At 48.2% G+C, this 10245-nt stretch overlaps 1 long non-coding RNA gene across 1 annotated transcript; it reads right to left on the bottom strand.

The window, feature by feature from the left end:
- Positions 1-1504: 1504 nt before the first annotated feature.
- On the bottom strand, positions 1505-7919 carry LOC149125794 (uncharacterized). The gene is made up of 3 exons (XR_016211228.1): positions 7781-7919; positions 2576-2643; positions 1505-1643 (listed from the first exon to the last, which is right to left on the bottom strand). It is a non-coding gene; the product is annotated as an uncharacterized LOC149125794 (long non-coding RNA).
- Between the last annotated feature and the right edge of the window lie 2326 nt (positions 7920-10245).

The following is a 10245-nucleotide window of genomic DNA, read 5'->3' as shown; positions in this document are numbered from 1 at the left end:
TTGTGGAGCATATTAGTCTTCCTGGGATGCTCTATGGAGCTTTTTTCCCTTCGGCACTGCTCTTGCTGGCGGCAGCCTCCTCAGGACCGCTGCTCCTTACTCCTTGGTAGAGAATTTCCTCTTTTTCTTGGGGAACTTCCTGCTGCCCACCTCTTCCACACCATTCGCCATTTCCGAAGGTTTCTTCCTCTTGGGAGGGCTTACAAATGGCAGCTTCTTTTAAGGCGTGGTATTCATGCTATAGGGATCTCTTTCTAAAAGTCTGAATATGATTGGTTATCCCTGCGTTTATTCATTCAACAAGCATTTCCTAAGTATCTCTGCTTTCATTAGTTACAGGAAACACAAAACTAAATTAAATGTGATTCCCACAAGCTTCTGGATGTTACTTTGTTTTGAGAAGTGCCAGGGAGCTGATGTCATGGTGCAGTGGGTTAAGCTGCCACTGTTCCATATTGGATTGCTGTTTCAAGTCCTGGCTGCTCCACTTCTGATCTAGCTTCCAGCTAAGGTGCCTGAGGCGGCAGAAGAAGACAACTCAAGTATTTGGTCCCCTGCCACCCATGTGGGAGACCCTTGGCTTCAGCCTGGCTGTTGCAGCCATCTGGGGAGTGAACCAGCAGATGGAAGCTCTCTCTCCCTCTCTCTCTGTCTCTCCCCATCTCTGTCACTCTGCTTTTCAAATACATAAACCTCTTTTTTTTTAAAAAAAAAAAGAGGCAAATACACTTTTATATTAACAAATTCCTTTAGACAGTGTGTCCCTGTGTATCATCACATGAAAGTAGCACTATACTTAATAAGTTTATGTATTATAGGTGAGATTTTCCTGGTAGGGCCTCTGCTTTTGCAACAGGCAACACTGCTTTATCACCACTACATTGGTGTGTTTTGCAGAATCTTACTTTTCTTTAAAAATGATTTATTTATTTGAAAGATGAAGTTACAGAGAGAGGTAGAGACAGAGAGAGAGAGAGAGTCTTCCATCTCCTGGTTCACTTTCCAAATGGCCACAACAGCTGGAGCTGGGCAGATCCAAAGCCAGGAGCCAGGAGCTTCTTCCAGGTCTCCCACGTGGGTGCAGGAGCCTAAGCACTAGGGCCATCCTCTACTGCTTTCCCAGGTGCATTAGCAGGGAGCTGGATGGAAAGTGGAGCAGCAGGGACTTGAACCGGAGCCCATATGGGATGCTGGCACAGCATGACTCTCACTGTTCTGAAGACCACTTGGTGCTGCGAAGAATTAACAGCTCTGTGATCCTCATGGTGCTTCTGCTTCAGACCCGTGCCGCGGCCAAAGGGAGAACCGTGCACTGTCCCGACTGCAGGACTCCCAACAGGTCAGCGCGTGGCGATGTTTGCACACGTGCAGGCTGACTGCACCTGCATCCCAGGACTGTGATTTTCTGTTCTACTGCTCTGTCTCACTCTTGCCAAACAGGATGTGGAAAATGGATGGTTTCTTCTGCAATTTCAGTGGACCAATGGTCAAAATCGACTAAGAAGAGCATAAACAATTTATCACTGAAGGTGGTGCACACTGTGTGTGTGTTGGGGGGGTTACTGTGGAGAATCTTGTCTTGGCAAAAACATTATTTTCTTCAAAAATTCTGACAGACTAATGTTCTTCTTGTTTCCATGATGCTTGAAAAAATAAAAATGAGCACACTGTTAAATTAACACTTCTACTAATATAAATTAGTTGTACAGAGGCCACTGCCTCTAGCCAGGGTCGGTTCTTGGTGAAGCCTCCCTTCCTGTGTCCTCTCACACTCCTGATGCCTCTTCCTCTTCCTTTTCTCTTTAAAGAGAACTTTGTCTTCAGGCAGGCATTGGCGGAACTGTTAAGACGCCCTTGGGCTGCTTGCATTCCACATTAGGGTGCCTGGTTTGAATTCTGGCTCCCCCGATTCTGATGGGGCTTCCTGCCAAAGCACGTCCGAGGCAGCAGGTGATGTCTCAGGACGTGGGTCCCTGCCGCTCCCACGGAGACCCAGACTCAGGGAGTTCTGGGCTCCTGGCTGCAGCCTGGCCAGCCTTGGAGGCTGCTGGCATTTGGGGAGTGAGCCAGCAGATGAAGAAGATCTCTTTCTCTGTGTCTGGCTTTCAAATAAAGTGAAAATAAATTTTTTAAAAAGAGAAATTCTATCTTTGAATTATTTATTATTTATTCAAAAAGCAGAGATGCAGAGGCAAATCGAGATCTTTCAATCACTGGTTCACTTCCCAAGAGCTCGCAACAGCCAGGGCCGGGCCAGGCCAGGCTGAATGCAGAAGCCAGGAAGGGCCACAGTCATTACAGATGATAACTTTGTGGTTATTGTCCGTATGCGTGACCTTTCTGTGTCCACTGCCTTTCTTTCAGAGTTGCTGCCATCACACTTGGCTTTGATAGAGTGTGGTTTCCCTATTCCCCACACTACGAACTGCATCCCAATCAAGACATGTGTCTAGTGAGCACTCAACGTATTCCACAAGTCGGCCCATGAGGATACATCCATGAAGCAGCCATAACCCTGTCCTAGTGCCTCAGAGTCTGACTAGACTGTTGGAAACTCAGAAAATTTGCTACATACAAAGACATCCAGAGGGAGCAGTGTTGTGGAACATGACGACAGCTGAATGCGGTATTCTGTACAGGATCCTGAACAGGAAAAGGACATTAGTAAAAACAGGAAATCTGAATAGACTGGACCACAGCTAACGTCACCAACATTAGCTCATTAATTGTAATAAATGTACCACAGAAAATGAAAGATGCTAGCAATAGGGGAAAATCAGGGTTGGTGTGGGGGCGGGGAAGGGGGAGTAGGTACAATGAAGGAACCCACTTTCCAGCTCCTCACCCACGGCTCCACAGGGCTCCAGTTTAGGCACATAGAAATATTAGGATCAGAGAAATACTGGTGAGAGAAAAGGCCCGTAAGACAACTTTAAATCTCTCATTCATCCTTTGATGCAACCACTCTTTTAAACAGTATCCTCAGTGACCTCCCAAAGACCATAAGTTTCTTTCTCAGTTTTCATTCTTTTCTTTTTTTAAAAGATTTATTTATTTTGTTTGAAAATCAGAGTTAGAGAAATCTTCCATCTGCTGGTTCACTCCCCAGATAGCTACAATGGCCAGGAGCAAGGAGCCAGGAGCTTCATCCGGGTCTCCCATGTTGAGTACAGGGACCGAAGCACCTGGGACATCTTCCACTGCCTTTCCCAGGTGCGTCAGCAGGGAGCTGGATCGGAAGTGGAATAGCCGAGGGCTTTACCTGCCAGGCCACAATGCCAGCCCCTCATCCCCCCCCCCCATGTCCGCCTTTCCTTGGCTACTGTGGCACTGAACTCACCTGGTTCTATGATCACACTTGTTTCATATATATATATATATATAATTATTTTTTATTTGACAGGTAGAGTTATAGACAGTGAGAGAGAGACAGAGAGAAAGGTCTTCTTTCCGTTGGTTCACTCCCCAAATGGCCGCTATGGCCGGCGCTTCACTGATCCGAAGCCAGGAGCCAGGTGCTTCCTCCCGGTCTCCCATGAGGGTTCAGGGCCCAAGCACTTGGCCATCCTCTACTGCCCTCCCGGGCCACAGCACAGAGCTGGACTGGAAGAGGAGCAACTGGGACTAGAACCCAGGGCCCATATGGGATGCCGGCGCTGCAGGCAGAGGATTAACCAAGTGAGCCACGGCACCGGCCCCCCCACTTGTTTCTTTGCTCCTCTGTTTACTTCCTAAAATGTAGGCAATGCTTAAGGTCTTGAGTCCTTTCTGATTGTCTCATCTACTTCAAGGATTTCTGTACAAAATATCACAGAGACAGAGGATGAAGCTAAAGCCAGACCAGGTTTATTCAGAGTAAAATGAAGAGTAAAGCCTGGGAGGGGCGCACTCCCAGGGGAATGCACAGCAGGGCGAGGGCCCCCTCCCTCACAGATGAGCGGTTTCTACAGTACAAAGTGGTGGGAAGGGGCTTGGGGGTCTGAGCTAAACCCTGGCTGCCAAGACAGAGGGAGAACTTGGGCTCCTTCTAAAGGTCCTGCAAGATCAGTGTGAGCGGGGAGGGGTCTGGGCTGAGCTGCTGAGCTGGGGGAGACTGTCTGGGAGCAGTGGGGGGAGCCCAGGCTGATGGCTGCACTCCTCAGATAGTGCTGTGTCCAGCAGTCCATGCAGGGCGGGGCTGGCCAAGGCAGGGTGGGGCTGTGTTAGCAGGGCAGAGGACTGGGAGCCTGCTCGCTCTATGTAGGTGAGAGGTCATCCTGATCTAAGGCCTTTTGTCTTTGCTACGTCACAAAAGATCCTTTATCTTTTAGCCCTCACCTATTCTCCAAGATCTAGACCGAGGCCTTGGTGTTCAGAGAATCCTACTTGTGCAAAACTAACTTCAGCATCTGTGCATGTTCAGCGCCAGCCCCATATCCATTCTGTCAAGACCCCATGGCTTCCTTAACACCGTGCAAAAAGCCCCTTCATGGGGTCTTCCTATTGCTACTCATATCCTGCCTCAGTGCACCCTAGTAGCTGATGCCAGAGTAACCCTAAGCTCAGCTGGGGTCACCTCTCTCCTAAGCAAGCAGACTTTAAGGAGGTTCCCACTGCTCACCACGTCCAACTAGACATGCGCAAAGCCCTTAATGAGTGGCTCTGACCTTTCTTTTTCTCTCGGCATCTCTATACTTTCCCAATTCGGTATTTTCACCTAATCCAAAGTCTTTCCTCCATTCTGTCTGTTAAGACCCAATTCTGTGTACAAGGCCCTCTTTATCCTTTCTGCCAAAACTTAATAATTTGATAGCTCTCTTTAGCCAAAAGTAATTGGTAGAGAGCAGTGGGGGAACTCAGAAAATCCACTTTTAAAAGAGGAACCAAGGGGGCCGGCACTGTGGGGCAGTAGGCTAAACTTCCACTCTCTGTGCTGGCACCTCATATGGGAGCCAGTTTCTGTCCTGGCTGCTCTCTTCTGATCCAGCTCTCTGCTGTGGCCCGGGAAGGCAGTGGAGGATGGCCCAAGTGCTTGGGCCCCTGCACCCGCATGGGAGACCAGGAAGAAGCTCCTAGCTCCGGCTCTTGTGGCCATTTGGAAAGTGAACCAACAGATGGAAGACCTCTCCCTCCCTGTAACTCTGCCTCTCAGATAAATAATCTTTGAAAGAAAATAAATCAAAATTTCAGAGTTAGGACAACCTGGGAATCCCAACTGGAGAAAGCCAAAATAATTACCATAATACATAATATACATGTTATTTCAACAAAAAATGAAATATAGGTGTTCAGTTGAAAGTATATGTTATATTAAATCTGCCTGTCAAAAAAAAATAAAATAAAAAAAAGAAAGTATATGTTGTATTATCTATTTTTTAAAGATTGATTTATTTGAAAGGCAGGTTACCGAAAGAGAGGGAGACAGACAGAGAGATCTTCCACCCACTGGTTCACTCCCCAAATGGCTGCAATGGCTGGGACTGTTCCCGGACAAAGTCAGAAGCCAGGAGCTTCATGTAGGTCTCCCAAGTAGGTGCAGAGGCCACTGCTTTCCCAGGTGAATTACCAGGGAGCTGTACTGGAAGTGGAACAGCCGGGACTCAAACCGCTGCACCACCATGCCAGCTCCATTATTTACCTTTCACTTATATAAATACAATTCTTTAAACAAAAGTAGTTAAAAGCAACAGGCAGCAATCATTAGACTAAACAAATAATGAGAAACACAGCAGCCGGTGGTGCTGTGGCGTAGCTGGTAAGGCCACTGCCTGCAGTGCCAGCATCTCATGTGGATGCCAGTTTGAGTTCTGGCTGCTCCTCTGCTGATCCAGCTCTCTGTTATGGCCTGGGAAAGCAGCAGACGGCCCAAGTGCTTGGGTCCCTGCACCCACATGGGAGACCCAAAAGAAGCTCCCGTCTTTGCTTTAAAAAACAATGAAAAATACCTAACAATTTTATGTATCCTTGTTTTCTAAAACAGCAGTTATTTTGTTTTTAAAAATTCTGTTGAGGGGCCAGCATAGTATTTATTTTGAAAGTCAGAGTCATAGAGAAAGAGGAAGAAACAGAGAGAAATCCTCCATCCTGGTTCACCCCTCAGTGGCAAAAGCCAGGGCTGGGCCAGGCTGAAGCCAAGAGCCAGGAACTTCATCCAGGTCTCCCATGTGGGTGGCAGGGGCCCAAGCACTTGGGCCATCCCCTGTTGCTTTTCCCAGGCCATTAGGAGGGAGCTGGATCAGAAATGGAACAGCCGAGACAGGAACTGGCGCCCATACAGGATGCCACCAGCACTGCAGGTATGCCACAACGCTGGCCCCTCCATAGCCTTCCCATGCAAAAATAAGACTTTTTAAAAGAACACATATACAACAGCATTCACTAAACAGATACTAGACTGTCTCACGACACAGCAGGATACATTCCCTGTTTTCTTTCCCAGCAGTGCTTGTCTGAACTGCCTGCAGCCTTATGCAGTGGTGAAACCCAATGGTCAAATGGGAAATTTCTTTTACTTCCAGCTGTGCTCCTTTCAAACCCTGTTACAATGACCCCTGGCATCCGTCCAGGGCCGTGGCCTCAGCCTGAACAGCCTCTCCACAAAAACATTTGAGCGAGGAATTCTCAGAACTTTGTTGACTAGCAGCAGCAGGTTCTAAGATTCTCCAAAAATGTCTACCTTTTATCCATTGGCTTGCTTTGCTAGACCAGCTGCTTGTTGTTCCGGGGCTTTGCATCTGTAAATTCGCCATGGAGGCTACCCACGCCTAAACATCACCCACCATTGTTAAACATCCTGAAGCACACTGGATGTCATCCTAAGTTAAACCTCTGTTTCTCGGGGCTGGTGCTGTAGCTTAGCGGGTAAAGCTGCCGCCTGCACTGCTGCCATCCCATATGGGTGCCGGTTCCAGTCCCACTTGCTGTCCCAGCTCTCTGCTATGGGCTGGGGAAGCAGTGGAAGATGCGCCAAGTCCTTGGGCCCCTGCACCTGCGTGGGAGACCCTAAAGAAGCTCCTGGCTCCTGGCGTCAGCTCAGCTCAGTTCTAGCCATTAGGACCATTTGGGGAGTGAACCAGCAGATGGAAGACCTCTCTCTCTGCCTCTGCATCTCTGTAACTCTGCCTTTCAAATAAATAAATCTTAAAAAAAAAAAAAAACCCTCTCTTTCTCAAGAAAAGTCATTTTAAAACAGATAATCTCAACTTGTAAAATAGAAACTGGATTCCAAAAAAGCTATAATCCTGGCACGGAAGTTACGGAATCCCTGTTTCGCTTGGTCACCCTTTCCTGGGTCGATGAGTCACTCCTTCACTGTGGGAGTGTCTGTCGCAGCCTGCGAGCCACCACACAGCTCAGGTGCACCCAGTGCATCCTTCTCCCCGTCTGGCGTCCTCGCAGATCACCAAGCCGTTCTGGACAAAAAGCACACACATTTCCGTTGTACTGGGATTCACTGCTCCATTTTCCTCCTCAAAGGATTTGCAAACTAATAACGTTTCTTTCCTACAGTATAATAATGCCAGTTGATGCCAGGCCAACACTACCACCCTTCAATGAGGGCCATGTGTAGGCACCTGCCTATCACTTCTACCCAGTCCAAAATCTCATTAAGTGATGCCACGTTTTGAGGAAACTGAAAAGTAACCAAAAACTCTCATTACGAAAGCCTCAGTATCACAGGGAAGCAACTCACACCCTTCCCGGCAGTCTTGTGTACAGGGCGTGCAGGACTCGACAGGCAAGATCTTTCCGTTTCGTTACTAAGAAGGCTACAGACCGAACAGAATTTGCCGACACTTACATTGCACTCTTCACCGAATATGCTGATAAGCCAAGTTGAGTTTGCATTTAGACAAGATGTCAACAACCTTTTATGTTTTCTGAGGTTTCACTAAAATCTTCATAGAAATCAAGTGTGGGGAGCAACTCGGACTAGACTGTTACTGGAATTAAGACTTATTCTATGCATCTGCTCTCCCACAATATGGCGCTGGGAGAGGAGTGAGCTTCTACACAGCTGCCTCCAGTTCAACCAATAAACTGTAGGACCTGCTGCTGATTGGAGGAGAGCAGCGTACTCGGCGTGTGGGCAGCCGAGTTGGGATTGGCAGAAGAGGACTATAAAGGAGGAGAGAGACAACATGCACGAGGAACATCTATCTGAAGGAACACCTGTGCAGCCCCCGAGAGAGCCGGCCGGCGGTGTGCCGCTCCCCCGCGGAAGTGGAAGGGACGGTAGCCAACCCGGGAAGAACCAGCAGCAAACCCGGGGAGGGCCGAGCAGACGAAAGAACAGCGCAGGGTCCTGTGTCGTTCCTCCACGAAGACGGGGAGCGACAATCAAGAAGATGACTTGAAGTTGTGTTTTTCACATCAAAGAGCCTCAGAGCTAAGGGGAAAACTCTACTGCCATGACTCAACGTGCCACCTGACAAACAGCCGAGTGCATGATCCCTGGTAAGAACCGGCAGCCCAGATGGACCCAGCTCATCTGCTACCCGCTTCCCCCTCTGCTTGCCCACAACACCGTTTGGTTGCAGCTTCTGAATTAGGAAACGAAACTTCACTGTTTCAAACAATCAAGGGAACTACAGCATAATGCATGTTCGTTTGTGTGCTAACTCAGCAGCGGAGATTTTTTTTTTAAAGATCTTTTTATTTATTTGAAAGGCAGAGTCACAGAGACAGAAAGAATCTTCCATCTGCTGGTTCACTCCCCAGAAGGCTGCAAAGACAGAGCTGGGCTGATCTGAAGCTAGGAGCTTCTTTCAGGTCTCCCACGAAGGGGCAGGGGCCCATGTACTTGGGCCATCTTCCATTGCTTTCCCAGGCACCTTAGCAGGGAGTTGGATTGGAAGTGGAGCAGCCAGACTCAAAATGGCGTCCAGATGGGATGCTGCGATTTTTGACTGAGCATTGGTGTCTTTTGGGGAGACAGAAAATACTGAATTGATTCAAAAGTCCTCTGACTTGTGAGATTCAGCCTCCAAGTATGTCTTCACATTCCCCTCTCCACCGCAGCCAACCCAGATTCTGCTCTGCATGTTCTGCAGTTCGCCCTATTTGGGTAACTTACCTCCCCGAGCCAGCTGTATGCGTCCTTCCACCTGTCATTAAAATAGCACAGCTGCATAGCCTTCTTTTTCAGCAACTTCAGGGGCAAGGCTGCATGCTATTATTATTATTTTTTAAAGATTTATTTATTTGAAAGGCAGAGTTACAGAGGCGGAGGCAGAGAGAGAGAGAGAGAGAGAGAGACAGAGGTCTTCCATCTGCTGGCTCACTCCCCAAATGGTCCCTACGGCCAGAGCTAGACCCATCCGAAGCCAGGGGCCAGGAGCTTCTTCTGGGTCTCCTACGCAGGTGCAGGGGCCCAAAGACTTGGGCCATCGTCCACTGCTTTCCCAGGCCATAACAGAGAGCTGGATCAGACGTGGAGCATCCGGGACTCAAACTGGCACCCATAGGGGATGCCAGCACTGCAGGCAGTGGCTTTACCTGCTACGTCACAGCACCGGACCTGGCTGCATGCTATTGTACTTGTTATTTTCATTATCTGAACTCTTAGAAAGGTAACAATAGACTAGCAGTAGCTCCTTAGAAACCGCAACCATTAACTGGATTGTTAACACCAGGATTAGACTTGAGCAGCACACACTTCAGAACTTAAGTTGCTCTGAGAGGATGCAACAAGGGATGATGCCTCACCACGAGCCACAGTCATGGTGGCCAGGTTAGCTGACAGAGGCAGACAATTGCCACATTCATTTTCCACTAAAAACGATGCTGTCTTTGGCCTCTTTTGTGGTGGTGGTGGGGGCACCCCATGGGTTTTGTACTTTTGCCAGCCTTTCCCACGCATTACTGAAAAGCAAGTCTCTGCATTCGGGAAGGGTTTCCTGGAACATGCAGGGCCAGCGCCTGACAACCAGGACTGCCGGCTCACCAGAAATAAGGTCCAGGACTCTCCCATCTTCATGGTGACAGCCTGCCATTTTGACTATAGCAAATTAGATGTAGTCTTTCTGACAAGTAGTCTGTGATAAATGCAATAAATGGTTCACCGGATCTTTCTGACAATGGTTCTCAAGGGTTTTTCGTTAGTTTTTAATATACCTGCAGTACATACCTCAAACTCAGCATTATTTGGTACAGCTGTTCCACAGTTTGTTTCTTTTTTATTTTTATTTTTTGATAGGCAGAGTTAGACAGTGAGAGAGAGAGACACAGAAAGGTCTTCCTTCCATTGGTTCACCCCCCAAATGG

This window comes from Oryctolagus cuniculus, chromosome 7, assembly GCF_051225735.1.
Source record: "Oryctolagus cuniculus isolate XC-2025 breed Fujian yellow rabbit chromosome 7, ASM5122573v1, whole genome shotgun sequence".
Taxonomy (NCBI): Eukaryota; Metazoa; Chordata; class Mammalia; order Lagomorpha; family Leporidae; genus Oryctolagus; species Oryctolagus cuniculus.
Note: the sequence above shows the minus strand (reverse complement) of the source record. Positions and strands in the feature narration are given on the sequence as shown.